Source organism: Pleurodeles waltl, chromosome 4_2 (genome assembly GCF_031143425.1).
Source record: "Pleurodeles waltl isolate 20211129_DDA chromosome 4_2, aPleWal1.hap1.20221129, whole genome shotgun sequence".
Lineage (NCBI taxonomy): Eukaryota > Metazoa > Chordata > Amphibia > Caudata > Salamandridae > Pleurodeles > Pleurodeles waltl.
In genome coordinates this window covers 480580478-480608178 of record NC_090443.1, presented here as the reverse complement: position 1 = coordinate 480608178, position 27701 = coordinate 480580478, and the positions used below count along the sequence as shown (strand labels likewise).

The 27701-nt window shown below is 43.1% G+C and overlaps 1 long non-coding RNA gene across 1 annotated transcript in view; it reads right to left on the bottom strand.

Moving 5' to 3' along the window:
- The window catches only part of LOC138294165 (uncharacterized), a 407566-nt gene that overhangs the window by 253041 nt on the left and 126824 nt on the right, over positions 1 to 27701 (bottom strand). The window lies entirely within an intron of this gene.

Genomic DNA, 27701 nt, shown 5'->3' with positions numbered 1-27701 from the left:
TGGGATGGCAGTCCTCAGAGTTCTAACTCCTGGATCTTGGTTTTCTCAACCGCATTTTCCAGGCCCAACATGCTTCTGCAAGGCAGCAAGACAATTTGAGTAAATACACTAGCCCACCAGTCTGTTCTCGCCCAGTAAAATAAACTCCTTCAAGACGCATTCACATGACGTGCTCAATGCCCAGTTATGGGAGACTACACAGACTATGCAGGAGGTATCTTGTAAGTCATCTCTTATTATAGAGTTCTACTGTAAATCTACCATATCCATAGCCTAGATCAGTGGCTCTCAACCTTTTGACTTCTGTGGATCCTCACTTTATCATTACTGGAACGTGGGGACCCCCCACTGAATCATTGTTGGAATCCGCCTTCCCCCGCCCCACCAATTGAGTCATTACTGGAAGCCAGCGACCCCAGCCTAAACATCATTGATAATTTTAACCCCAAATCAATACATAAGAAATACAGAAACAAGCATTCCATCAAAGACATCCACAAATTATAACATTTTATTTAATTTGTAAACCAATAGAAATTAAAACATTTTAAATTTTACTTTCAATAGGCAGGTTGGAGCTTGTCTAAATTAAATGGAAGCCACACATTGTCCATGCTATATTCTGTTTGATGCACCTGCACTGCTCCCATGAATCAATTGGGGATACTAATTACATTTTTAGCCTCCAATTTCAAATTCCTTGACATTTACAGTATGTTTCAAAATGTTCAATTGTACATTTAGCCACTCTAGTTATATACACTTTATTAATCTCTTAATATTATTTTGTTTTCTAAGCAATCACGGACCCCATAAAGAGGCTTTGCGGACCCCCAGGGTTCCCCGGACCACAGGTTGGGAACCACTGATGAAAAGAGCTGTCACCACTCTGTAAGAGAGGTGCACTTTGGATGACCCCTTGACACCAAAGCTATCTCTAATGTCTTCAGACACTTTGAAGGAAGGATTGTTGGTAGGCTCATAATTGTCAAACTCTCTGATGGACAAACTGGGCTAACTAGAAAAAAACAAGCTATCTACCACAGCTGTTACCACAACTGGTTTTCAGACAGTTTGCAGTGTTAGCTGTCAGTCATTCTTCCATCATGACCCTTGAATACCTCATCATTTTTTGGCTGCTTTATTCATCACCACTTGCATTGCGGTCAAACCTAATAGCCTTGTGTTCTATGAATATTTTGTTATAAATGATTACTCGTCAGATGCTAGTGCTAGAAGTTCCCTATATAGTTTTAAACAGTCGTATTACCCATTGTCCGTCTGTAGGAAAGATTTATTCTCAGGAACCAATATGAAGGGTTGTAATATCTTCTTCTAATCTGCAGACTTCTGCACTATCACATTCAGCTCACTCCCAAACAATTTCAGACCAGTAAAGGGATGAGAGATCTCTGTGCCACATCTAGCTTCCATGGGCTATCCAGAGAAGTCCTCTTCCTTGCATTGCTGCACCAGCCGAGGATGCTACAGACCATAAGTTTTCAAATGAAACATCTGACAAAAACGTGTTAACAACTGCATATTAGCCAAAATTGGGATATGATCTGAACTTTCATGCAAAGCATCATATAAGGTCTAAAAGTCCTTCAGGAGAACCTACGTTGCAAAAGCAGCACAGGTGGTTAACTTTAAAACAAAATTAGATTGTAAATCCTTCCTAAGGAAACCTCTCTCGTCCTTTCCAACACATCTGATAAAACAGTATCTTTCGTAGCCTAAGAGAATGAGAAAGCCATAGAGGAGAGAATGGTGCTGACCTTAGGAAAATGAGGAAACTGCTCTTCAAAATGTTCAATGGGACACCTCTTAGCAAAGAACAAAGGTACAGAGGATTTATTAATGTCCTTCCATTCATCAATGACAATGTCTCTCCGATGACATCATGTAAGGAAGATTATCAATGCTGCAAAGTAAGACAAAAAGACATAGAAAATAATAAAAATATTTACTTACAGATTGCCTGCATGCCACTAGTCGACAGGCAAAACAGGAGTTGAGGAGGGCTGGTGTATTTATTTTGTTTACTTTGTGAATATTATGGGAAGGCGCACTCCATCTAATGTGTGTAATTGGTGGGACGAGGAGGACTATGGTTCAAGGTAAGGAAGATTACTGGTAAGTAACAGTTTCGTCACCAGCCCTTCGATTTTTTTTTCCAAGCTTTAATTGACAAAACACAGTCCTCACCATTCTTGTTAAGTCTAGTACCAACAATACTTATCCTTCAAGCTGAAGTTAGAACAGATGAAATAGGCTAACACCGGGATGGGGTCATGCTGAAGGAAACGTTTTCCGGCTACCAAGACAAAACCCTACCCCTCCATGTGAAAAGAGAGCAAATATTCAATTATTGAGTGCCAAGCTTGACACGGTGGACGCTCAGTGCTCGTTGTTGGAGCTGCAGTCAGTTCTCTGTTTGACTATTGCAAATTCACTACAGTGTGCTGGTCTCCTAGCTTTTCAGATTACCTGCAAAATGCTGCTGTAGTTCTAATTTCAGGACACATCTCCCAAGGCCAGAGAGCCTTCCAGGGGTTTTGCAAATCCACCTTCAAAAGAAACACTTGAAGTACAGCTATTGCAGGCACCATTAATGTAGGAGATGTTGCACAGTGGCTAAGCTGCTGCATTTGAAACCTTGGGTTTAATCTAGGATGTGGTACTAGACTGTAACTCGTGATTTTGGGCAAATCACGTAATCATCCTTCCTTAAAACTGGAGCTGTGTATACCACAATGCAATCTTAAGTATGTGATATGTAAAGCCATTGTAAAATGCAGTGCGCAACTCCCCAACTTATTTCACTGTTGCTGCTTGCTGGGTTTGCGCCTTTCAGACATCAATACATACATTATCCACATATAATATTTCTGTTTAAAGGGGGAATAACATTGTTTTGTTTAGTTTTCTGTTATTTTTTTTTTTTTTTACATACCTTGACATAAAAACTGCCATATCAGTAAAATAAAGCACAAAAGGCAAACATAGGTACAATGATACATGTGTCACAACTGTCATACAAAACTTGGTAACTACACATCGGTAGCCTGGTACAGCGGGGACTCTGCAAGGATTGGTACTGATGTGGGGGGTAGGCCTTATAATATGAGAGGGCATTCCTAGTGTAAGTCTGTAGTGCTTAATGGAAAATGTGTGGTGTTTTCACTGTATTATAAGTACAGTTTTGCCTACAAAGTTCAGCAAGGTAATAAACTGGGTAAAACATGCACACTAAGTTTAAATTTGCAGTTCTCAAGACACCACATACATATCTTATGGGACTTCAGGATTTATGATATTGCTCTGGCTCAGCTCATAATCCGAGTCCAGGCATTTGTCCCCCGTAAAGGGCTAAGTTAATTACCCTGCTTCCCAGCAGAGGGATGAAAGGCATCTCCAGATAAAAGCGCTAATTACCAGTGATCGATCTTAGATCCTGAGAAAATAAGGAGTGGGGGGAAAATCTGCATCTGATAATTAGCTTGTTACCCTGCACCTGGGACAGTCCAGGCTAGTGGTACAAAAGAGTAGGGCCAAACCTCTGGAGCCAACACAAGAGGGACACACTTTTGAGGTTTTGGTATGAAGGCGTCAGGCAGTGATGTTAGCTAGGGCAGGGCTGAGACCTTCAGAGAAGCTTTTACCAGAGAAAACAATTTGAAGTTGCCATTTAGATTGTCCCAGAATGCTATGCAGGAGGTTTGGGACAGGGATGGTGTGATACCACAGGATGGTAGTATATAAAACAGAACCAACCCCTATATGCCCAAACATAAGTAGTGAAACATCAGCATCATCTTAGGGGTTGTCCTATAAGGAAATCTTACAAAAAATGACCAACCTACGTATTGAACTTTATACTGTATTTGAACAAAGGGATACTCCTAATTGTATATGTGTGCATTATATTGTTCATATCACTGCACCTTCGCTGAGCACTATGCTGTATTCACCACTGTCAATTGCTATATCACAAAAATATAACTGATTTGCATTCAGAAAGGTATCTATTGAATTATTCATGATGTTAAACTGAGTTTTAGACAGGTTGGCACAAATTGAATAGACCTGTTTAATAGTGATCCCCATGGAACTTTGTTCTGTAGTTCTTATTCTATACCCTAGTTCTGTTTTTGGGCATAAAGGGTTGGTCCTGTTTTATATACTACAAGGGCATAGCCACTAGGTCTGAAAGGACATACAAGTGGTTGGCTACAGATAAGACTATCTGCTCTCTTGGTGCTAAGTATGACCATAGAAATGTTGTCCTGCACTGAAGAATATATTGCGAAAATAATGGGAGGCCCAACATTGCTAGGCCTCAAGAGCACAATGATTCAGCATGAGTCAAAACAGAGCTGGATGCATTAGTGAAAATTAAAAAGAACGTTGTTTTCCCAAAAGTGCACGGGAAACGGCTCGCTGAATATTTGAGGGCAGACATAATTCCCCTAGGCAAATAATATGCCTGTAATTCTTGCCTATAAAGAGAAATTCAATAAAAATTTCAGTTTTTCCTCCAATAATTGTTCAAGATACTGGATGGTACTCGGAATAGGCATGGCCTTGGAAACACTGATGGACATTAAGACAGGTTAAGGCATTAGGATAGAACATTGGGAATAGCCATGCTGTGGGGAATGCAAAGGCAGCCTCGGACAGTTTAGATCCAGAAGACTACAGCTATACAGGGAGTGCAGAATTATTAGGCAAATGAGTATTTTGACCACATCATCCTCTTTATGCATGTTGTCTTACTCCAAGCTGTATAGGCTCGAAAGCCTACTACCAATTAAGCATATTAGGTGATGTGCATCTCTGTAATGAGAAGGGGTGTGGTCTAATGACATCAACACCCTATATCAGGTGTGCATAATTATTAGGCAACTTAACAAAAAACAAATATATACCCATTTCAATTATTTATTATTACCAGTGAAACCAATATAACATCTCAACATTCACAAATATACATTTCTGACATTCAAAAACAAAACAAAAACAAATCAGTGACCAATATAGCCACCTTTCTTTGCAAGGACGCTCAAAAGCCTGCCATCCATGGATTCTGTCAGTGTTTTGATCTGTTCACCATCAACATTGTGTGCAGCAGCAACCACAGCCTCCCAGACACTGTTCAGAGAGGTGTACTGTTTTCCCTCCTTGTAAATCTCACATTTGATGATGGACCACAGGTTCTCAATGGGGTTCAGATCAGGTGAACAAGGAGGCCATGTCATTAGATTTCCTTCTTTTATACCCTTTCTTGCCAGCCACGCTGTGGAGTACTTGGACGCGTGTGATGGAGCATTGTCCTGCATGAAAATCATGTTTTTCTTGAAGGATGCAGACTTCTTCCTGTACCACTGTTTGAAGAAGGTGTCTTCCAGGAACTGGCAGTAGGACTGGGAGTTGAGCTTGACTCCATCCTCAACCCGAAAAGGCCCCACAAGCTCATCTTTGATGATACCAGCCCAAACCAGTACTCCACCTCCACCTTGCTGGCGTCTGAGTCGGACTGGAGCTCTCTGCCCTTTACCAATCCAGCCACGGGCCCATCCATCTGGCCAATCAAGACTCACTCTCATTTCATCAGTCCATAAAACCTTAGAAAAATCAGTCTTGAGATATTTCTTGGCCCAGTCTTGACGTTTCAGCTTGTGTGTCTTGTTCAGTGGTGGTCGTCTTTCAGCCTTTCTTACCTTGGCCATGTCTCTGAGTATTGCACACCTTGTGCTTTTGGGCACTCCAGTGATGTTGCAGCTCTGAAATATGGCCAAACTGGTGGCAAGTGGCATCGTGGCAGCTGCACGCTTGACTTTTCTCAGTTCATGGGCAGTTATTTTGCACCTTGGTTTTTCCACACGCTTCTTGCGACCCTGTTGACTATTTTGAATGAAACGCTTGATTGTTCGATGATCACGCTTCAGAAGCTTTGCAATTTTAAGAGTGCTGCATCCCTCTGCAAGATATCTCACTATTTTTGACTTTTCTGAGCCTGTCAAGTCCTTCTTTTGACCCATTTTGCCAAAGGAAAGGAAGTTGCCTAATAATTATGCACACCTGATATAGGGTGTTGATGTCATTAGACCACACCCCTTCTCATTACAGAGATGCACATCACCTAATATGCTTAATTGGTAGTAGGCTTTCGAGCCTATACAGCTTGGAGTAAGACAACATGCATAAAGAGGATGATGTGGTCAAAATACTCATTTGCCTAATAATTCTGCACTCCCTGTATATAACAAGGAACAGGTCTGCCCCAGTATAAGGAGTGATCACTACACCTAATATGATACGAATAACAAGGTCAACAGAGTAGGTATAAACAACAAATAACCCAGATGGTGAAGCAGAGAAATTGCCAACATCAGAGTCGGGGCTCATTTGGCCAAACACGTCACAGAGGCACTGCATACCAAGGATAACATATGGGGGTTGGTAGTAGAGGAGGAAATCTGAACATGATCTTGTCATTAAGGGAATGCAGGGGGAAGGACTGATTCAACGCACAATCAGTGAACATATGTGAACTGAGGCCAGGCTGCAACCCTCAGCAGATGACTGGGATCACGTGATCTAAGTAGCACACGGGCTACACACATATATTCCACTGTCTTCAGGATGAATCAACAGATGAATGTGCCCACATTCCCTTTAGTTCTCTGAACTAGTTGCTTACAACACTTGCGTGATATGATTGACGATACACGTACCAGCATTTTATAATTGTGCTTTTAATATTTTAGAATGTGGTAAAATGTAGACAGCAACACTTACACCCACGCGATTGGTGTATTACAATCCTGGTGTCCTGTGTACACCACAGATAGCTAGGTTTCTACACGCTGTCACCGCCTTCGCCCCCACCTGCCCTGGCTTTCTGGTTTATGAGAAAGTCTGTTCATAATACGGCAGACCGCAGGGTGGGGGTTACGGTCTAGGCGCTTGCTTCATCCTATGGATAAGACCATCGTTACTCTTCCGCCACTTACTGCACTTTGCACCACAAGCATTTACATTAGTAAAACGCGGGCGTGTTGTTCCATCCGATTTTGTTATGGACCCATTCTCTTGTCTTTGTTGTAATCTACTATGTTTTTAAAGCGCTCCACGCTGGAACTTTATGGTTCATAAACTCTGGAGCGCAGGGATCCCTAGCGAGGCGGTTCTACGGCTTTACCTTACGTGACAAGGGAAGAACGACTCAGACTCACGTAGTATTGAAATCAAATGTTTTAATAAAATCTTGAATGAGCGTCTATCATCATTATGATTGCTTGTAACAGGCAGTACTGTTTTCATTGATGTTACTGGTGTTATAAAATTTAAACATAACCTGTGACTGACTTTATTAATGTGATGACACACCGAACGAAGCCATTAGGCTTGCCTGGTATATGTTGATACCCATTATAAATTATGAAATGTAATTAATTGGGTGACCTACTGACAAGGCCAGTAAGCCTCCCTTATTTAAAATGACACCCTCTAGTATTGTGATTAGGTACCTTTTATGGGGAGGGATATTGTGATTAAGGAGTTCAAGAACCTCTGGGGAAGTACTATGATGTAAGGTTGTTGCCAAAGGTACTTCCATTTTCCTATCTACCTGATGTATACATTTGTAATGTTTTTTTAAATACATTTCTATTTATAGCAATGCAGACATCATCATTAATTTTTGTCTTTACACTATATCTTACTATAACAAAACTTTTGTAGTCACTTCAGATATAAACCATACAGAAGGGTCAGAGGGTCCATTGGGAGCTTCACTCCTGTAGCCCCTTCCACCTTCTGAGTCACTTCTTCCTAATAGGGGTTTCTGTACTAGTGGGCAAAATCACCACATTGTGGATCATGTCACCCTCCCCCCTACAACCTCTCCAGCAGAAGTTTACAGTTTATCTGGGTTTTCTTACTGTTGGGACACAAATTGAGGATTTCACTGCCCTGGTCCACACAGTTCCCCAGGTGTCTTATGAGATCTCTTGGCCGAGAACCCCACTCCAGGCTAACATATAGGACGTATAGGTGAGGGGACGTTTAGTGTGTGCTTGACTAGTTACAGTATATAGAAGGGAGGTCCCTTTTCTTTTGGTTTTATTAAAAAAAATAAGTGTTCAAACGGTTTATTATCTCTATTGACTTTGGTTTGGACATCTCTATTCCACAACCAATGCAACAGTTGGGTTAGTCTATGTTCAGCGTGTTGTTGAAGTTGGAATTGGTCTATGTAAATGTCTCTGTCAGCTAGTGACCCTTCAGGGTAAAAGTCCTCTAGGTGTGGAGGATTTTCTTCATTCCAGCGCAAAACACCTGGATCTGATAGGCCAGGTAGTATATCAGAATTGTGGGTAACCAGTCATTGGTGATGGAAAAGAGGACATGCCACACATTTGAGATATAGTCTTCCAGAAGTCTAGCAATGTAGTGGTAGAATGTAGCAGGGTATTTTGTCTGTGTTTGAATGGCAGCCATAGTATATAGGCTTAGGGGATCTTAGGCCCTCATTACAACCCTGGCGGTCGGTATTAAAGCGGCGGTAATATCACCAACAGGCCGGCGGTAAACAAAATGGGATCACGACCACGGCGGAAAGCGCCAACATAGACAGCCACTTTAACACTTCGACCGCAACAATTGCCTGAACAACTAATTTTAAGGTAAGGTTTTCCTTTTGGTTTTTATGGTTTATTAGTTGTTTAGAATATATATATATATATTAGTTGTTCAGGCAATTGTTATTCAGACACAGTAGTTGTTCAGACAGTAGTTGTTCAGTACTTAGTTGTAGAGACTTTTTAGTTGTTTAGCAGTAGTGGTTTAGGCTATAGTTGTTTAGGACCTAGTTGTTCTGTCACATATTCCTTCACATACCATTTCCTAGTTCTACCCTGTTAGCAGCTGCGCTTTTAGGTACTCTGTTCATCTTTTATGCCGAGTTAGATATAAGTATCATATCACATTCAGGTGCATTCAAATGAAGTAATTTTACCCCATTGTCCAATGACAAGTGTTCAAACTACCAGCCTCAAAGAAAAGAGAACAATAGATGCATGGAGAATACACAATTCATAAACATTAATCTAGTTCTCTTTATCCCGCAAACACGGACAAACAGATGTATTCTGCTCCATTTTAAACACGACAGCTAATAAGATCCTATCAGCAAGACAAAACACAAACTGACAAGTGTGAAGGACGCCTGCAGAGAAGTTTTTGAAAAGACACCAGTGCCCATATTTATACTTTTTTAGCGCCGCATTTGCGTAATTTTTGGATGCAAAAACAGCGCAAACTCACAAAATACGATTGTATTTTGTAAGTTTGCACCGATTTTGCATAAAAAAACGACGCAACCACGGCCCTAAAAAAGTATAAATATGGGCCCAAATATACTGGCAGTTTAGCACCTGGACAGGCTTTACATTTTGCTTTAACATTGTAACAATGGCATGAAAAACCTAGGGCCTGATTTATGAAAAGTTTGTGCCCCCTTTTTCTCATTTTTTGACGTAAAAGCGGTGCAAATTGACAAAATACAATTATATTTTATAAATTTGCACCGCTTTTGCATCACAAAATGACACAAAGGTGGAGCAAACTTTTCATAAATCAGGCCCCTAATGTGTAATGGATGTTTGGCTACAAAAAAGTCAGGGCTGACTGACGATGTCACACATGAAGGTGGCAAGTTGTCTTGTAGCAATAGGCCCCATAAAACGTTATTTGGTGTGTGTGGTTTTCTGAATAGACCAACAATTGAAAGATCCAGGTCAAAGCTGGTCAGATCTTCACCACCGAAGTAAGGCCCATATTTATACTTTTTGACGCAAACCAGCACCGGCGCTGGTTTGCGTCAAAAATGTTACCGCCGTCTAACACCATTCCTACGCACCACGCGGGCGCCTTATTTAAGGAATGACGTTAGCCGGCGCTGCGGACTGGTCAGAGTAAAAAAAAATGACTCAAACTAGGCAGCGCCGGCGTAGGGGAAAATGGGGGTAGTGCGTCAAAAAACTGTGCAAGTCAGGTTTGAGGCAAAAATCATGCCTCAAACAGGACTGGTGCTATTTTTTGACGCACAACCCCCATTGAAATGACTCCTGTCTTAGCAAAGACAGGAGTCATGCCCCCTTGCCCAATGGCTTTGTCCAGGGGACTTCTGTCCCCTGGACATGGTCATTGGGCACAGTGGCATGTAGGGGGGCCCAAATTAGGCTCCCCTATGCCATGACATTTATGATGAGCCATACAATAATAAGCAACAGAAAAGAAAAAAAGAGTACACAAGCAGATTCTGAAAAGCAGAAGCAAAGAGGTATAACATGGATATTATAAATTGCGCAAAAAATCAAATTCGAAGTAGAAAACTAATTTACAGATGAACTTGCTGTGGCCTCAATCAAACATAATTCTAAAAAAAATGAAGTTACATATTTTGAACCAAACATAGGGAATTGTGTACATCATGGAAAATCAGAAATATGCCTTAGAGTAGTAGCTGTGGCGCTCCCAGGCAGCATGAGGTGGGGTCATACAAAACATGGCCTCTACTCTCTGTCCCAAATAAAAAAAATACCTGACCTCCTGTTGCCCACCTCCACCACTCTCTGTGCCTTCCCTCTCCATCAGAAGCTGTACACCCAGCATTCCAGCACTGCACTCACAAGCTCTCACAGACCCGGCCTAAAAAGAGCCATCATTGTGTCCAAGGCCCTCAACACTATAATCCATTTTTTTTTTTAGTTCCTGGTAGTGCATGTGCCTCTGCACCATCGCATATTTCTCACCAGGGCATTAAACAGCAAGAAACGCAACACTGGGCTTCTATGACAGCAGCTGTGTTTTGGGGCTCCTGCCAATGTAACACGTTCTCTATCTTAATGCCAAATGCTGGTGGCATATAGTGTGCACGGTTTCTTCCGTTTATATGTCCCTAGATAAAAGAGTGCATCTTAAACTCAGCCTCTCCTCTTCCTAATCTGTCCTCTTTATTGTCTCAGTTGAGGAGATAGTTGAGGTGGGCACTCCAAGTGTCAGACCAGTAATTAAAAACTGACTTTGCTGCAGGTTCCTATGGGGACCCGCATTTGTATCATTAACTTTTCAGGCGAAAACACTAGTCGATTTGCCAACAATGACTGTAAAAGCCCACAAGGTAATCTATGTCAGGGATGCACACAGTAAATAATATATTTGCTTTTCTATTTTATAAAAACATGGTATGGCTTGTATAATGCACAATGAGCCACTTCTAGACATCTAGGATAATTCAGGTTGCGAGTGGGTGTCTATGGTGGAGGGCAATTGGGAGTTCTGGAGTACAGACTGAAGGAAGTGTGAGTTGACAATGCCTCCCGGTGGATCATGAAGACGTTCAGACAGCAAGTTCATCCCTTCCTTGGCCTCTTTGCAGAGCACCCAAAGTGATGGTCAAATGTGCCAGCTGTAATTACTGTTTTCTGTAAAACTGCATGACAAGGTACACAGCAGTTGAAATATTGACAGTGTTAAAGGAAAAACATGCTGTGTTTACAGGTGAGGCGAGAATGAGTGTCTGAGAGAGAGGGGGACATCGAGAGGGAGAAGTGATACAAGGAAGTACATGTAGAAGTGCAGAATGAAAGGACAGTGATAAAGTGAAGAGAGGGCAGTGATTCAGGCAGAATCAACAGAGGTGGTTGGTTCCCTTCACGGCTGGACTGGCCGTTTCAGGCTTTGGGCTGCTTTTGGTACCGGGGAGCCAGTTTTGTAGCAGTGCAGCAGTTTTAAAAGCACTGTAGAGTTCCTTCTCACCAAGCACCATTGTAGTGGTCAAGCTCACTTGCTATGCACCCTATGGGGGCTGGTCTAACAAAATTAGCCAGGGCTGCTTTGGGTTACCAGTCCGGCCCTGGTGCCCTTGGTCTCATCCATCCCTATACTAATTTGTTTGCTTTGATCATGCAATGAACGAGAAGTAGGTTTTTAATATAGTATACCTACGTTAGCAGCAGCTTTAAGGCCTATTTTAGACAGTTTAATTGTACAAAAAGGGGAGTCATTTTTTTATGTGTAGTGTTATACGAATCTCATTCTTTATTCTATTATCAATAGAGTGTCAGACACAATGCACTGAAATGTCACATGTAAGCCAGCAGAAAAAAATGTAAATCACTCTGTAAGACACAATGCACTGAAATGCCATATGTAAGCCAATAGAAAAAATGGAAATGTCACACTTTAGCAATGTGAAAACCTTGCAGTTATGCCCGCTCCTACCCAGGCTCCTCTATCATCCCTCGCATGCCTGTAATGGTGTCAGTAACGTTGGATCTGTAAGCTTCTCACTGGAGGAGTGTAACGTCCCCGAGCAGGGGGAAGAAGTGATCAGTCCTGCCAAGTTCCATGCATCAGAGATTAGTGTAGCACATTCGTGATAAATCACTGCATCAGCGGAGCAGAGCTGATAGCATGTGATATCAGTTGACAGGGAGTTGTATCAGCTGAGTTCAGTTGACAGCATGTTGTCATCATCGAAGATATTAAAAACAGTTTCCATATCATGACAACTCTGCCCTATCTTCTGGATGCCTACTGTAGTCATGTACAGACCCTCCAGGATATTGCAGCATGGATTAAGAAATCCTGCCGCACACTTTTTGTTTTTTTGCAGCACCATATGTCAGTGCCATTAGTAGTTATGCAATCTTTACCTTGATTGCCTTGACTGATGCTGGGCTGAGGAGATGCAGTAGCTGGTGTATTCATCTTACTAAAAAAAAGCATGGTGGACTGTACAGATATGATAATGGGAGGTTAAATGTTATTAATTGTAAATTATATTTATATAGAGCTTACTACCCCTGATGTTGGTGTGGAAGTGCAGTGCGGTGAGCAGCACAATACTCCGGGACTGAAGATTAGAATTTAAGAATTAGCAGATAAGTAATGTTTTTTTTCATGTGCATTAGTTGTGTTAGGTTTGTGCTTTTGGTTTATTGTGTGGTAGTACCGTTTACAATATGGATACAATGATAGGAATGGATTTGAAACAGGAAGTAAGTTATTTTTTGTAAATAGTGGTTGTGTCTGCCTGTTACTCAATTGACATGGCTAAATGGGAGAAGTTTGAAAAGGATGTTTGGGAGTTCACAGTAGAAAGGGTTGGGGTGAGCCAGAGAGAGGAGAGATGACACAAAGGTTGAAGGGAGTATTTTTGTATTAATACTGGAATTATCCTACACATACATATCTACACATGACACTTGGTAAAGTTTTAGAGGCTGGAGTAAACCTTTCTGCATTAAAGATCAAGATGTACATAGAAGCAGCAATATTTACATGGTCTGATGTGCATATTTATCTTGTAGTGTAATTATTAACTTATATAGATACATACACATGCCTATTCTAAAAGTTTTAGTTGCAGGTGTAAGTTACCTTTATATATGCACCTATATGTACACAGAATCAGCACTATGACATTGTCTGATCTACATATACATCTTTTGGTGTAATATGTGTTTCCTCTTATATAAATGTATTTACTTATAAGAGTAAGCATAGTTCAATGTGTAATGACAAATGTATAATGATAACCTCTTCTCCATACCCCCAGAAGCATTGTTTGTCATGTTTTGACATACTGTTGTGATACACTGTTGTGTTGTGAGTATAGCTGTTATATGGGGAACAGCCAGCTCTAGACTAAACTTCTGAAGCTTAGATGGTTGTCAGTGTATCTTATGTTTGTGGGATGTGAATTCCATAGTTTGGCTGCTTGAACAGAGAAACATGATCCACCCGTGTTTTTTTCTTGTATGTTGGAATTTTGAGATGGGGAGCCATTCTTAAGCGTATGTCCCTTTGTTAAATGTATTTGTTGATTTTCCTCCTGATGAAGAGTGGTTCTTTGCTGTGCATTGCTTTGTGTGTGATACAAATCAGCTTGAAGGAGGTCCTTCTGGCAACTGGTAAACAGTGAAGGGCCATCAAGGCAGGAGAGCTTTACATGTAGGAGGAGTCTAGTGTCAGAATTCTGAATTCTCTGTAATCTCATAGTTGACAAATGCAAGCCATGATACAGACCATTCGTGTTTGATGAACTGGGAGAGTGTCAGTCCTACAATTCTCTGTAAAGTTCTAATAACAGCCTTTCACAAATAACTTTCACCAAAGTGTCATGGATCAATACATGATGAATCGGAACTCTTTATGAACTATGATGCTTAGAATACATCATCTAAATGGCAGCCCATAATAAATGGTTTATAGTGGCCTCCTTAGGAGGACCATGGAAAAGGCATTGCTACCAGTGTACCTGATGATGGGAGGTGTACCTGCCCATAGAAACACTCCAGACCTCAAGTCTGGTGTCACTGGTATGGGAAACTGCTGTTAAGAGGCTACTGAAAAGGCCTCCATTTTCTAGGTCATTACAAATGTGGTGGCTGCAGCCACAGGATCAATCTGGACATGTCTATGGTGCTGTGAAGAGATGAAGGATACTGTACACTGCATGACTTATACGCTGGTGAAATGCTTATCACTACTGAGGATGCCTGCGATGCATTCAGAGTAGGCTCGGACAGTTTTGTAATTTGTGAGACTATCTCTCACTTCCCTGGAGAACGGACGCATTACTGTGTCCTTCCACTGCCTGTTTAAGCACTCTATGACAGTGCGTGTGTTACCACGCTGTCTCTCTTATGTACTTCTCCATACTTTCCCATTTCCCTCCTGCCCACACTCTGCTGTCCCTCCATTTTGCCTTGACCCCCCAACCACGTCCCGCATTTGTTTGTGCAGTAGGTTGGGGAATGAGGCAACACAAACGGAGGCAGGGCAGGAGAGAAGGGTGTGGGTGCGGGAGAAGAAAGGTTAGAGGGAATGGGGGAACGTATTGCTTAAAATAATAAAAAGGCACTATGATGCGTCCATCACTAATGCTTTTTTTTTTTTTTTAAAGAAAAGCATAATTACAAATAATTGCCAAAGCTAATAGGTCTCACGGCTTGTTTTGCATGCACTTCAACCACTTACTGTGTCCTATTTTGGTACGGAGGAACCTCTGCTGGCCTCCTTAAATTTGTTTTAGTGGGCACATTTTCACATGGCCCCAGGGGCGCTTCTTGGATTGGTGCAGCAGAAGCAGTGGCACCGGGACCCAGAGGCCTGAAGTGCCCACTGACACCTGATTATTTATGTATTTCAGAGTTTAAGCAGCAGCCAGGGGTCCCATTCCTTCCTTGAGCAAGGGTCCACGGCACAGCAGACCCTCCAATGCGTTGCTCTGGAAACAAAGCAAAATACAGCAGAGTTGGAACGCTCCTGCTCAAGTCTTTTGAAAGTCTCTAAAAATACAGAGACAGACCTGGCTTCCTTGCATTGACAATGTTTCACTGGCCACATGTTTACAAGAAATAAAACAAAATAGGGCAGAGGTGGAAAGCTCTGCCTCGTTTTCAGAGACTTTCCAAAAACAACAGAGACTGGCCTGGCTTCCTTGCGCACAAGACTTCCCACAAGGGGGAGCTGGGTGAGGCTGTCTCTCTGCCACCTTCTTACAATACCAGCATCGAGGCAGGCTGGCAGCAAAGAGAGGCTCTGCCCTTCTGCCTTTCCATATAGTAGATGCACCTCATCATTTGATGAATGCCGAGCCAATGGGCAGCCTGCATTAAAAGAAAAGAAAATAGAGAAAGAAATCTTTAGAGACAGTTTTGTTTATTTGCGGCGCCCGGACTTTGAATTGCGGGTATTGCACATCGCGGACAATATTCTAAGATGTCAAGGAGTCCTCTGTCATTGATGCCAGGAGCCCTGCAGTCAAACCCTGAGATCTCTGTGCTCTCCCTAACTTTGTATTTTAAAAGGCCTCACCAGCCATTACCCTCCCATCCACACATGCATGCACGGCTTTGGAAAGGTAAGCAGGTGCACTTTGAGACCACACCACTGGCAGCAAACGCTATGTATATGCGATGGTGAGTTAAGCTTGAGATGGGCAGGTAAGAGCACTGTATCAGTCTACTCTCAAAGAGGTACACAGAACTCTGTATTATCCTTAATCACCGGCATATAGCTCTCAGAGAGCAGCATCTCACCTACTCTGGATTATAGCTTTCTATCAGACAGCCACAGCTGGTCCTTCAGCAGCCCTAGATGAAGCTCAGAGACCTGCTCATTGGTCCCAGAACCATAAACATGCGCTCAGAATCCTCAGCCATGCCGTAGAAATATCTGGCTGCACAGAGACACCCCCAACCTACTTTTGCCACTCCCAAACCTCATGAACTGGTTTTCAATGTGGTCCTCTACATGCCCTTAGAGACCTTAAGGCTCGAAATACTTCAGACACCCTAATTTTTACACAACCTATCTCAGCCATGCATTGACCCACCTTCAGCAGTCACAGCTTGTAGAAGATCCCACCATATCTCTCTCCGAGACACTAGCCTGCCTTCAGACAAGCCTGGTAGGCCTTTGGAGAGCCTCAGCCAGTCGTTACTCACTCAGAGAGTCACTTAAGATGCCTCAGACCACACTCAGAAACCTCAGGAAACACTCAGAGCACCCCTGCAGGCTGCCCGCTTGCCCATTAGGAACCTCCATTTGGCCCTAAGACATCCCAGCTGTCCCTCAACCTTTTTTCAGTTATCCTTTTCTTGTCTTATAATCAACCCCAGGGTGCTCTCAGAGACCTCTGGTGTGCTTTCAGCCACCTCTGGCATTCCCTAAGAATCTAAGAGTTGGCACTCAAAGACCCTCCGCTGGGCCTTAAAAGCTCCCTCCCAATTGCCCTCAGAAACTGTAGGTGTACCATCAGGTACCCCAGAATGGTCTCAAGATACCATGCGCTGATGATAAGACTTCCCCAGTCTGCCGACAGAGACCCTCAAGCACCCCCGGCACATCTCAAAGGCCCCTTGTTTTACCACCAGAGAGGCACTCAGAGCTCGTCTCCAGACACTGCCAACAGCTGTTTAGAGGACGGTGCCTTGACTTCATACTCACAAAGTGGGTGCCTAAACACCATCCCCGCTGCCCCTCATCTGACCAAAAATGTCCTGGCTTTCAGTGACGGGGAGGATCTCTCCATCTGTCTCTCTGTAGTTACTCCTCTGCTTCAGAGAGTGTGACCGTTCTTGTTCTCAGAAGGTGAAGGACTTGCTTAGCGATAGTACTTTATTTGTAAATACAAATAAGTGCACGGACCCAACGTTTTACATGGCAGGCAACAGCTGACTCTGTTGAATGTCAGGGTTGCCAAAGTCTGTCTACTCTGGATTCAGTCACACGCTTTTTTCCTCCACCACCATATACATCCTGTCTCTTTTCCACGTTTTGTCTCCCTTTCTCTTCTTCCATCCTTTTCCACTTTTCTATCTTGGGGTGAAAGTCTGATGATGAAAAGTAAGTCCAGTTCCCAAAAGAGTCCAGATGCCTACCACCTGTAGACACACCTGCAGAAATTGAGCACTGAAATGACCTGAAGCAGACTTCTCACAGGATGGTGAAAACCTCTCACAGGATGTTGCTGTCCTCTCACACTGGATGGCGCAGACTTCACAGGATGGTGCAGGCTTCTAGTAGAATGGAGTAGGCCTCTCACAGGAGATAAGGGAGTTTTACTCAAATGGTGGTGCAAGTCTCTCCCATGCTGATGTACTCCTCTCTCATAGGATGTTCACTCTCCTGTTTCACAGGATGGCGCAGAGCCCTCTCACTGGAAGGTGAAAATATCACTGGATGTGCAGCCCTCAGACGACGGTGGGGGCTTATCTTAAAGGATGGTGCTCGCCTCAGTCACTGGATTGCACAGCCTTCACAGGAGGGTGCAGGCCTCTGACAGGATTTTGCAGGCCTCACACACCAAACATGGCTCATCTCATTCAGAAAACGTTGCAGGCTTCACTCACAAGATGGTGTTAATTCCCCAGTATTTTGCACTGTAATTTCTCTCATGATAGCACAAGATTCTCACAGGATGTTGCAATCTTGCAGGGAGTCTCACATGATCGTAAATACCCCCCACAGCCCGCTTTCTGGTTCAAAGGAAGGTGATACACCTTGATTACAGGTTGGAGCACATCTCTCGCGGGACGGTACGTCTTTCTCTCATAAGATAGAAAAGGCCTCTCACAGAAAGTTGCATCCTTCAAGGAGGATACATACCTCCTTCTGTGGCACAGAGGTCAGAGGATGGGGAATGCCTCCCGCAGGCTGTTTTAAAGCTCACAGGAAGATGTCATACTTTGCTTAGATAATAGTGCAGCGCTTACAGGTTGGGTTAGGCCTCTAATGGGACGGTGAAGAACTCACAGTATTGAAAAGACATTTTAAAGGTGTGAGCAGGCTTCTCTAACAGGGCTCGCAGATTAGCGCAGTCCTCTCTCGCAGGATAGTGCTACTGGTATAGCATATTGACGCCACTACATAATGGTGCAGGCCTTGCCGGATAATGCAACCAATGTTGGAGTGTGCAGTCCCTTTCAAAGGGTTGACCAGACATTTATCACAGTATGGTGCAGATCTCACAAGGTGGTGTAGGTCTTGATGAGTGTGACCCTCACAGGATGGTGCTTTCTTCACAGGATGGTGCAGGATTTCTTGTCCTTGAAGGGGTTGGATGAGGCAGGAACTCTCGACAGCAATGCATCATTCTTCGTGTGCTCTTGGCAGTACTTCATCAAGTGCTGTGTTGCTCTGGAAACCTGGGAAAGAAACAGGTCACATGAACACAGCTTTGAGGGAGGTATTCTGCATCGCGCACGAATAAGCAATGTGGAGCACCAGTTCTAAAAGAACGAAATATAGGGCCAGATGTAGCAAGCCTTTTGCGCCTCGCTAACTGCGAAAAACGCAGTTTGCGAGGCGCAAAAGGCCAAACGCGATGCACAACCACAAATTGCGAGTCGGTACCGACTCGCAATTTGAAGCTGCGACTCGCAAATAGGAAGGGGTGTTCCCTTCCTGTTTGCGACCGCATCGCCATGCAGAGTTGCTTTGGGACCGCGAATGCGGTCGCAAACCAACTCGCAGTTACCATCCACAGTGGTCCTATGGACCCACTGCCTACTCTGAAAAAACCGAAACCAAATGGTTTTGGAATTTTTCTTTTTGCAGCTCGTTTTCCTTTAAGGAAAACGAGCTGCAAAAAGAAAAAAAAAAACTGCTTTATTCAAAAAGCAGTCACGGACATGGTGGTCTGCTGTCTCCAGCAGGCCACCATCCCTGTCAGTGCATGGACTCGCTATGGGGGCGCAAACTGCGACCCACCTCATTAATATGAGGTGGGTCTTTGCGACCCCATAGCGAGTCGCAGAAGGTGTCTGAGACACCTTCCTGCATGCACGTTTGCAAGTCGCAATTTGCGAGTCGCTATGACTCGCAAATTGCAAGTCGCAAAAGACAACTTACCTACATCTGGCCCATAATGTTATCCAGTATTGGGAGAGTCCTGAAGTTTAGGGGGGTGAAATCCCCATTACAAGGGGCCAGAGGACTTGTCGGCATACCTCTCCAATCTCATATCCATAGCCTGTCTCTTCTCTCCTCCAATGTGACATATCTCTTCCCTATAACCACTGTTCAGTCATGTTCACAGAAATGTTATTGTGGAGACATCCGTCAGGTCCCCTTAGCCCCAAAAAGAAATATGCTCTTTTCAGTGAAAAGGAGAGCTGGAAGGTGTCTCGCCTTCTCTCTAGAGAGTTGTGCTCTGTTAGACGGGGAGTGTTAGAAGTGAGATAGATCTGTCGGTGAAGCTCTTGTGTGCACGTGGTGAAGAAGCAGTTCAGCATGCACATACAGTGAGTGGTACTTTACAATTATATGATTACTTTGTGTGCAATATTTTTCTTCAAATCACATGAATCGGAATGATCATGATGATTATAAACAACTCCGCAGATAATATGCAAATTAGTACAAATGTTATAAACACCCTGATCTGTTTATCATCGCACATCCCTCTTCTACTAGGCTCTTCCCTATTCATGGCATCCAAATATTGTCAGCCATCATCTCTGCAACAGTTTGAGGAAGACTTAATTGTGCCAAACCATATATAGTTTTACCACATACCTTCTGCTGACATCCGGTCAGGAGCCGGAAATTAGTCCGTCAGCATCTACTCTCAGCAAGTGGGCCATGGGTCTAACCCTGCCCCTGCACCAGCAGTTTGTATACCTTTATCTCTATTGGTGAATTACAAAGCAAGGAGAGATCATTCATGCTCGGCTCCTGCTTTCCTACAAAAATGTGCAAACATGCTGAAGGGTACGGAAACTATGGAATCCACCGCTACTTCTCTCTCGTTCCTTGCAAGGCAGATCTCCACATGCACATCTCCTTTCCAACAAAGTTACAACATGTGCACCGATTGGAAGGTTTTCTTCCTCTTTCCTGTTACTTCGAACAGGGTCAGAAACGAGGAGTTTCTCTCCAGAAAATATGGAGATCAACGGACATGTTAACATTATAATTCAAATGATGAGTCCGCTTTTCTAGGACCTATGCCTTTTACGCATATTCCTTAATATTAAATGCAGTCATGTTCATAAGCAATCATCAAGCTTGTCTTGCATGTAGCATGCATTATCATATTAAAGCCATGACACACATGACAGTTCTTTGTGACCGGTCTCTTCACTCTGACCTGGTTCTTCCACTCCGACCACTCTTTCTTTCCTTTCCTGTGACACATCTCTCCTTCTGTAACCTGCCTGTCCCCTCTAACACTGTTGACTATCTCTCCTTCGCTATGAACTGTGCCTCCGATGTGACCTGTATCCTACTCCGTAACCTACATCTTCGCTCTAACAACCCACTATTCCCTGTGAACTTTCTTTCCCTGTGACCTTCTTTTCTCTACTTCCTGGTGACCATTTCCTCGTTCACTGTGTCCTTTTTGCTCTCCTATTGACCATGACCTATCTCTCCTTTACTAGTATCAATGTCTTCAATGTGAGCTGTATAGGGCCTGCCTCCTGTATCAGGCAGTCCCCAAAGAGCAGGATTTTACTTTTACAATTAATGGGGTTTCGGCCAGAAGTCTTGGGAAACCCTCAGGACCTTTTTACCTCTGGCTTTTGACAGCACCACTGTCAGGCACACCTGTTGCTTACATTATATACAGATAGTCTTCGGGCCAATCCCTTTCAAGCATTAGCTTTTTTCAACCAACCTTTTTCAGCCATTAACTTGAGACGATGTGAAACATGCCTTAGCATAGCCCCTAGAAGTGTCCATCTCTTACCCAATGGTATTGGCTCGGGTTCTGACAGTGCTGCTGTCAAGCAGACTTTTTTGTTTGCAATATACCTAGTCAGCTTGGGTGAGACCCTTTTCAGCAATGGTTTTGTTCAACCAGCTTCTTTCAGCTGTTGGCTTGAGACTTTGTCAATCATATCTTGACTCAGTCCTGTGGAGTACTCATCTTTCACCGAACATTATTTGTTGTTTGGGTGTTTCCTTCTGCCTCCATTCCAACACTTGCTTTGAACTGCATGAAGGGCTAATTTATAACTAGGTACCCCTTACAGACTGCAATTCATTTCGTGCCTGGCTTTAATTTGCTTACATTGCATGCATTAGCACATTAAACACAGGAATCTTTATGAGAATGTTTTTCTAAGGGTGTCTCTTCTTAAGGACGTCTTTCCCATGGCATTTTTCTCAAAGTTTCTTTGTAAGGCATGGTTCTCAAGGCGTCTTTTGCAGGGAGTTTTTTGGGAGGGCATTTTCCTAAGGTTCTGTGTCTGAGGATATACATATTAGAGTGTCTTAGGGTGTTTTTCTAAGGGTGTCTTTCTCAGGATGTCTAAGGCTGTCTTTTTCAGGCCTCCTTTAACGGGTATCTTTCTTTGAGCGTCTTTACTTGTGGGTCTTTCTCAGGGCATTTTTATAAGGGTGTCTTTTCTGGGGTGGCTAAGAGAGTCCTTCAAAGGTCCTTCTAACATCTTTCCCTGGGTGTCTTTCTTGAGGCATCTTTCTAAGAGCATCATGCCTTTTTGGGTCCATTAGGGGCACAATTAGGGACAAGGACCAGTCACCAAGCCCCACCTAATCCACAGGTATAAAACATATTTAGGTTGAGCGCACATGCACTTTTCAACCTATTGTAAGTATTCTGTGGGCTTTTAACAACACCCATCTCACACCCTTCACTTACTCGTTGTGGGCTTGCCTTTCAAAAATACCTTGATATAATTGGTAAATACTTTACATTTGTCCTATCTTGGGTGGTTTTGTTACTGCCTTGCAGACTGCACGATTTCACGATTGCCGATATACTCCAGCGTGGGCGAACTATTTTTTTTCTTTTGTCTCTCCCTTTCGTGCTCCATGGCGGCCAAGGCACTCACAGCATGAATAGCACAGAACAGCGCAAACTCCGCTGGTGGTATTGAAGTGCTGGTCACATTGCTACCTAATCAGAATAATTTATTTTGGCTCTCCCCTTCACGCGCCATAGCTTTCATCAAAACACATGTAATTGATAAATGCTTTAGGTAAAAAAACACAGAATTCCTCAAAGCAGCTCTCCCGACACAGCGGGAGAGCAGATACTACAATATTCACTGCACTCGGGAAACTCACTCCATAATGCTTTGCAGGCCATTACTTTTAGAAAGCATTTTTGCTCATAACTCAGCCTGTGGTGGTCATAGGACCATAGGACCACCACCAAAACTTTCACAACAATGTGCTTTTTCTGTCTACACCATCTCTGGGTGCCCACACTAGGTTATTGGGGACCCCGAAATAATAAGCCCCCCCACTACTGTGTCTTTTTATGCTCTCTTATGGCTGGAACTTTTGTTTTACAGTTGGGAGTAGTTTGTGTTTTAAGGGCCTTGTTTATAATATCAGTGCAGTAGGCATGTTAGCTCAGAATATGTGTAAGGCACTACACACTTTTCAAGTGGTTATGTCCTCCAGAGCTTAACTCTATGGTTACATGACCATATTTCTTATGAATGCTATGTTCATTGTGGTGTTGTCTAGGGGCTGTTCTAAGCATTACAGTCAACATAACAACATAGTACACTATTTGAGCAATTAAACTCGCCCCATAATGCTTTGCAGGGCATAACTTTTACAAAACATTTCTGCTCATAACTCAGCCTGTGGTGGTACTGGAACAATGGGCGCACCTTCACAGCATTCACCACAATGTGCTCTTTCTGTCTACACCACCCCTGAGTCCCCACACTAGGTAAATCAGAACCCAAAAATAATAACCCCTCCCAACATTCAGTGTCTTTTTAGGAGCTCACACAGTTGTAACTTTTGTTTTACAGCGGGGAGTAGTTTGTATTTTAACCCCTTAGCTACTGGACCTCCCCCCACCCCCCATGCTGAGCCCATTTTTGGCTATTTGGGGTAGTTCGTGCTTAGGCCTTCATAACGTTTTGTCCACATATGCTATCCATGTCAAATGTGCGCCCCTTTTTTCCAACATCCTAAGGATTTTAAAGGTACCCAGTGTTTGTGGGTTCCCCTGGAGGAGCCCAACAAATTAGCCAAAATAAAGCTAAAATTTTGTTTTGTTCAGAAAAAAAGGGCTGCATAAGAAAGCACATGTTTTTTCCCTGAAAATGGTATCAACAAAGGCTTTGCGGTGCTAAAATCACCATCTTCCTAACTTTCAGGAACAGGCAGACTTGAATCATAAAAACACATTTTTCAACACAATTTTGGCACTTTACTGGGACATACCCCATCTTTACTATTTTGTGCTTTCAACCTTTTAGTGACAGAAATGGTGTGAAACTAATGCTGGATCCCAGACAGCTAAACATTTCTGAAAAGTAGACAAAATTCTGAATTCAGTAAAGGATCAGTTGTGTAGATCCTTCAAGGTTTTCCTACAGAAAGTAACAACTAAAATAAATAAATATTGAAATTAAGGTGAAAAAAGAGCCATTTCTGTCCACGTTTTCTTCTATAAATTTTTCCAGCTATGGCAGATTTTTTAAAGCAATATATTGTTACGTCTGCTGGACTCTTCTGGTTGCGGTGATGTATAGGGATTGTAGGTTTATCAAAAACCCTTGGTATACTGAGCTGCATCTTGCAATGGGTTTTTATTGTATACCTGGTATACAGCAATTAATTTGTAAAATATAAAGAATTAAAAAAAGGTAGCAATGAAACCTTTGTATTTCCAAAATGGGCACAAGATAAGGTGTTGAGAAGCAGTAGTTATTTGCACGTCTCTGAATTCCGGGGTCATCATACTAGCATGTGAATTACAGGGCATTTCTCAAATAGACTTCTTTTTACACACTGTCTTACATTTGGAAGGAAAAAAATGTAGAGAAAGACAAGAGGCAATAACATTTGTTCTTCTATTCTGTATTCCCCCAAGTCCCCCAATAAAAATGGTACATCACTTGTGTGGGCAGGCCTAGTGCCCGAAACAGGAAATGCAACATGGACACATCACATTTTTACATTGAAATGTGACATGTTTTTTGGAAATTGCCAAACTGTGGATTTTGGCCTCTAGCTCAGGTGGCACTCAGAAGAACCTACCAAACCTGTGCATTTTTTAAAACTAGACACCAAGGGGAACCCAGGATGGGGTAACTTGTGGTGCTCTCACCAGGTTCTGTTATACAGAATCCTTTGCAAACCTCAAAATGTGGCAAAAAAACACTTTTTACTCGCATTTCGTGATAGTAAGTTCTGGAATCTGAGAGCAGCCACAAATTTCCTTTCACCCAGCAGTCCCCCAAGTCTCCTGATAAAAAGGGTACCTCACTTGTGTTGGTAGGCCTAGTGACCGTGTCAGGAATGGATTACATAACGGCCGATGTAAGTCCTTACATGAGGGCAACTGTTGACCCTGGTGTGATCCATTCCTGGTGCAGGCACTAGGTACAGGCACACAAGTGGGGTAGCGTTTTTATCAGGACAGGTGGGGAAACACTGGTTGGTAGGAATTTTGTGGATCCCAGCATATTCCTGTAGTTTGTGTGACAGAAAAAATAGAGTTTTTATTCAACATTTCACCTTTGAAGGGTATTCTGCGTAAGACAACTTTGGGGAATCCACAAAAGTCACACCTCTGTGGACTCCCCCTGGTGTCTAGTTTCCAGAAATGTCTGGGTTTGGTAGGTTTCCCTATATGGCCGCCGAGCCCGGGGCCAAAAACGCAGGTGCTTCCCTTACCAAACTGTCAGGAATAAGGTCATGCGCGGTCTCGCCTGAAACTCCGCTGCGTGGCTCTGCGGCGCTTTATGCCACCACTTGTCATCCCCTCTTGTTCCAAAGGTGGCCTTCAGCGTCGTCTGCCCTGTGGCAAAGCTCACAGAGCTGCAGGTTCAGGACATTGGTGGTCAAGATGCACTTATCAGTGCTATTCCATGAAGGGACTACAATTACCATGTTTTTAGAGGCAGCAGCCATCTTGGGGTGTGGCAGGCCTATAAAGCCCAGCCACACCCAAGCACTTTGCTCACTATTTTGAAGACTTCGATGCAGCCAGACCTCGTGGGGGTTTCTCTAGATAATAGCAGAGTTCCTGAATGGCAAAGTGTCATCCAACCAAAGTATCCTGGTTTCCATGGTGCATTCTAAAACAAGTAGGTCGTACTCGTAACGGTAAGGCCTTGATGAATCCAAGTTTGGAGGAAGTTGTTAATTCCAAAAGGTAAAGCGCCCCTTAGCATAACGAGCAAAGCGTTTTCAGTTTCTAGAGTACAGCGGCCTTGGCGCAAAGATCAAAGTCATTTCAGTTCATAGATGTAAAGCGCTCTTGGCACAGCAATTCAAGCGCTTCAGTTCACAGATGTAAAGCGCTCTTGGTACGGCAATTCAAGCGCTTCAGTTCACAGATGTAAAGCCCTCTTGGCATGGCAATTCAAGCGCTTCAGTTCACAGATGTAAAGCCCTCTTGGCATGGCAATTCAAGCGCTTCAGTTCACAGATGTAAAGCTCTGTGGGCATGGCACTTCAAGCGCTTCAGTTTGCTGGTGTAAAGCGCTCTTGCCACGACAATCAAAGCGCTTCAATTCACAGGAGTAAAAGGTTCTTGGCACAACAATCAATGTGATTTAGGCCACTTGAGTAAAAGCGCCCCCTTAGTATAATGAGTGTAGTAGTGCTTTAAGGCAAGACAAGTAAAAGCGCTTCCTGGTATTATAAGTACAGCGCTTCAAGTTCAATGAGTAAAAACTTTTCGCTCTTTATAGTTGTGAATGTGAAAGTATTTTTGGAAACAAGTAAATCATAGTTTTCATTGTTCTTTGAACAGCTTAAGATGTGAAAAGCATATTTAATTCTTTTAGATTTTCTAGGTCATAATCAAAGGTTTATGTTGTGAATGCAGAGATGCTACAGGATTGATATTCTGAGTGTAATCATAGTCCAAAGATCTTGCCATCTCTTGTTTCTGAGGTCGTAGTTTATTCTTGTTCCATGTTTCAAAGAAAGGGCTTTGCTCTGATTTCAAAAGGGGTCTCCATCTGATATCTCGGAGACGCATTTAGTTGAGTCTACTTGATAAGTTGCATTTCTATGAATGAGTAAATGCATATTTGTTCTAACCTTTTCTTTTCAGATCTCTCTCCCTGCTATTCCCTACCCTAATTCCCTTCCCCCCAACTGGCTTCACCATAACTCTGTGCTATAATAGCTTTCTGATTGGGTGATGCCGGAAGGTGGGCCTTTTGTTCAGTGACGTGCAGATCCCGAGGAAAGGACACTGTGACACAAACCATTTCGTTTTGTGATAATTTTGATGTCTCCACAATACGATTTGGGTGGTGGAATTTGGGGCTGAACTAAAGTGGGGAGCTCCCAAGAGAGCACTCAGCACCTGCTCTCTGGGTTGGGCTAACCCGCTATTGTCCCGCTGCAAAGACTGTGCTTGTGAAGGGACAGCAGGACTATCACCACCTCCCTCAAAGTCACTGTAAGAGGAGTCGGAAAAATCACTCCCAGAGTCTGCGCCATTGTCCTATTCCTCAGATGCTGTCTCAGTATCTGCTGTCTCAGTCTCTGATCCTACATCAGAGCTGTCCTCTATAACCCGAGTTAGGTCTTGAGCAGCAGTCATTCAATCAGACTTCATCTCGGCTCCTGGCTAAACTCTCGCTCTAAAACACTAGCCTACATAGACAGTCACAAAATTGCTAGAGGGTGAGTGTGTGATGCGTGCAACAGTAAAGGTCAGTCACCTTACTTTCCCTTCTTCCCCCAATCAGCACATTCTCTCAAGACACTCAAAAAAACAAAAAAGACACATTACTTCACCTTGTCACATACCAATCGTTCCACTCCCATGACCTCCTCCTCGGATTCCCTCAGTACCACCCAGCAAAAGTGCCCTTCAGCCCACCTTGCTCATACATTTCATTTGAACTATAGCACAGGTAATGGCTGGCTTTACTAATCCACTCAGCTATTTACATAAAATACAGATTTGATCTTTGCAGTAGGCATATAAACCTTCTGCGCTACTTTATGGCATCAAAACTGCCACTAGACAAAAGTCAGATCCTTTTGTAGCAGAAACATAATCACAAGACTTACGTGACTTTTGTATTGCTCCCTAAAAGCTACAGTTGAAACGCGCCAGTTGAAGTATGTGCATTGCTTTGAAAACACAAGCTGCAACTGCAAGACAACTGGTGGCAAATATATATATGTGTGTGTGTGTGTGTGTGTGT